We start from the raw sequence: 3,996 nt of genomic DNA on the forward strand, positions 1-3,996 counted from the left end.
ACTATCTGTTAAAAAAGAAATAAAGAGGGTTGTAGGGAGAGCAGACTTAAATTGTCCTACTAAATATTCAGTCCATTCATTGGCTTCTTGGAGGCCCCACGCACTGCTTCCTTTTTTTTTTTTTTTAAACCGTTGTTCAAGAACAGTTGTCTCCATTTCCCCCTAACAGTTTTCCTGGCCCCACCCACTCCCACTTCCCACTCTCGAACCTACCCCCCTTTGGCTTGTCCATGGGTCCTTCATACATGTTCCTTAACAACCCTTCCTCTTCTTTCCCCCATTATGGTTTGATCTCCAAAGCATATAAAGAACTCACTGCTTCCTATTAATCAGTGGCTGCTTCTGCCAGTCTCCATTCAAATCCCCCTTTTCATATTTCTGATGATTAAACTTTGGGACACTATAGGGCTCAGTCCTCCAACTATACCCTTTCTCAAGGGAAGTTCATGAAGTTCTATGACATTAAATATTATCTGTATGATTAAAATCCCCAAGTTTTATCTCTGGCCCTGATGTCTGAAATTCCCAAATATCTATTTAACAGCTTCACTCTAAAGTTTAAGAGAAATTGCAAATTAATGTATAAAAACAAAACTCTGATTTTTCCCTTAGAATGTGCTCTTCCTTCAGTCTTTCATATCAGTCAACAGTACCCAAGGTCAATAACCTGTGAGTCTTCACTGGATTCTCTTCTTCATCACTCATATCCAATCCAGTTGTAAAGTGCATATTTAAAATACATAGAGAATCCATAACTTTTCGCCCTTTAACTATGGCCACTCTTATCCAATTGACCATAATCTTCCCCCTCAGTCACTGCAATAGTCTCCTATCTAATTTCTCTCCATTCAGCCTTGCTCCCTACTGTTTATTACTCCAAAGCTCCCACAGTGCTCCTGATATGAGAAAGTCACATCTTATCAGCCTTCTGCATCCAGCCCTTACAGACAGGTACACTTAGGGTGGCCTGTAAAGCTCAGTGGCTAGAACTTCCCCCTCCCACCTCTCTGATGCTATTATTTAGTACTAGTTTTCATCTGTGTTCACTGTCCTCCAGCAAAGTGGTCTTTTTTCCCTTGAAGTCTGTTTCTGTCTCAGAGCTTTTACACTTGCTACTCCTTCTGCCTGGAAGGAAAGTTGTTCATCAAAACTTTCTTCCAGCTGCCTATCCAGTTTCTGCTCCAATCCCTCATTTTCTACGAAACATTCTCTGAACACAGTTCCCAAAGAGTTACTTCTCATCTGCCTCAAGTAGAACATGGAACTCTCCTTATTTTTTTTTTTAAATAAGTGCTTCATTGTCTAAATCTATATCTTGTATTGTCTGTCCATTTATAATCCATCTCTGTCTGTAGTCTACAAACTTCATGATGTCAGAGAAATTACCTGTCTCATCCATCCCCCTCTGTCTTCCAGCTCTTAGAACTGTATCTGGCATAAAGAGAGCGTCCAATATATAGTTTTGAAGAAAGAGGCTTAAAAAATCCAGATGTTTTTAATTAAGTATTTTTAAATGAGTTAATGTTGCTGAATGCATCTTAAAAATCTGTATGTCCTCAAAAGATATTGAATATAGTAACATTTTAAAATTTTAATTTATAAAGTTGTGTAATATAAGCATAATAAAAATTAATTCTATTTTTAATAGAACAAAAGATAAAATTAATGGTTGTCATGTACCAAATATATTCTGTGACAACACATATATCCTACTTACTAATACTTCTGGATAGACAGATATTATCATATATAATTTCATAAATTAAAAAACATAATAAGAATATGCTTAAGGTTAACCATATGACATTATAAATTTTAAATTAGAAATTTTTCTTCTGGTAATACAAACAAAATAGATATTAGAAATAAGGTAGCTAAAAGTATTTATAATTAACCTCATTCTGGGAGAGTAAATGAAAATATAAAAATTTCATCTTTTGCTTTAAGTTTAAAATGTCATACTTATATATTATTAACGACATCATTATAAGAAAATAAGTTTGACAACACTTTGGCAATTCAGTTGTTTTTGTAAATATTTATGGTATTCTTGTCCCTTCTATTAAGCAACCTGTAGTCTCAAAAAATCATGATTCCACTGAGATAAATACTCTATTAAATATCTCTAATCAAATCTACACATAAGAAATCAAAATAGTGACTTCCTAAGATTTGTACTCTCATTTTAATTCTCTTTGTGCTAAAATTTCAGAATTCATCTTCTGACAATCCTTAAAATCGTTCCACTAATAATACAAGATAGTAGAACAATCAGACATCCTGAGTGTAAGAAACATTCTCAGTCCTGAACTAAACACACACACACACACACACACACACACACACACACACACACACTTTCCACACACATTTTCCAAACTATACATAATTACTAGATTTTAGGAGTTCTATCAATTACAACTAATCTTGAAAAATATTTTTACTTAAAAAATAAATTTAAAGTCAATAGTAAACTGTATTATAAAAATACCTGAGCTCTAAACTACTCATGTCTTATTTAAAGTTAAAATGTTGCAGTAGATAAATACCAAGAGTTTTTTAAGCTAAACATTAGCTTCTCAATTGAGATTATAATATAAGCCTTTATTTGCTTTCATATTTGTGTTCAAGGCAAAAACTTGATAGTAATTTTTAATGCAGTTTCTCAGCAGCAGCAATTGAGAGCTGGAATAGTTGAGGAGGGGACAATGAGGAAAACTTTCCAGTGCTCTGTGGAAACTCTATCCCAAATGTCATTTTACATATTGCATAGAAAATATACTTTACAGCCAATCTGACAATGTTACTTATTACTGTGATTTATAGTAAATATAATCTTTTTTTCACCTTACTGGCTCATGACAGAATTCTGAGGTTACTTTATTACATTCAGCTAAGTTTTTTCTATTTCAAACATATTATTAATTTAAAGTTTGTGGTGACGTGTAAAAGGTCAGATTTGTGGCTTTAAAAAGCAAGCCCTGAATTCTCCAGCAATAAAACCTGGAACTACCACCTGGGAAGCTCAGTTTTACCTCCCCCACTATATACTTATTATTAAAAAAAATATTAACAAGCAGATGAGAACTCACCATTTGAATTATACAGAATCTGCATAGTCTCAAACTCCAAGGTTGTATATGTTGGGTCCAAAACTTCACTGTAATTTGCCATGTCCATGTCCAGTATCGGTTCCGATACCCTCATCATTGATTTAGAAACACACATACAGTGTCACCCAAGCCTAGAGAGTGTGAGGGCTGCTAGGCTTTCAATCTGTGAGTGATAACCCAAAGTTAACTGTCACTAAGTGACTTTTGTGCTGCAGTGGGAGGAGCTGTAAAACTGTAAACTCCTTCAGCAAGCTATATTCTGCTTCTTTCTTCTTTTATGGCATACGAAAGCAATTCCCTATGATAATCTTGGAATGTTTCATGAAATAACCTTATCTGAAGTGCTTAGTGGACTAACATGATTTCCTAAATTGTTTTTCAGTAGACAATAAATGATGTCATTAAGAGGATTAAAAATAGAAAAGAGAATTTCTGAGGTTTTAAACTGTAATTGTAACAAGATTTATCTTATTTAAAGGGGCTGAAATTTTATTTCACATGCTCTAAAAGATGAGACTTAACTGTCATAATTTTGATGTCTTGACTATAACTTAACCATTAATGCTTAACATAAGCTCTTAAAGATTTCAAGTTTTTTACCTTTACAATAAAGCTAACTTTGTTTATGTTGGAGTAAAACAAGTTTTTAATTTGAAGTTATAGGGATTTATGATATATTCTAGTAGCAGCCAGGGCATAACCCTAATAAAGCCTTTAACGTATTATCTTTAACTATCAATTTATGAGTCTGTGTCTCTTGCATGTTAGTAAACTCCTCAAAGGCAGAAGCAGTATAGTTGCTAGTATATTGTAAGCATTCAGTAAATAATTGTAGTATGAATGAAGTTCCATTTCTTTTGACTTCTGCTGCCTATTACATTCT

This window comes from Pteronotus mesoamericanus, unplaced genomic scaffold (assembly GCF_021234165.1).
Source record: "Pteronotus mesoamericanus isolate MK-2021 breed Mesoamerican mustached bat unplaced genomic scaffold, CSHL_Meso_final scaffold_54, whole genome shotgun sequence".
In the NCBI taxonomy this organism is placed as follows: domain Eukaryota; kingdom Metazoa; phylum Chordata; class Mammalia; order Chiroptera; family Mormoopidae; genus Pteronotus; species Pteronotus mesoamericanus.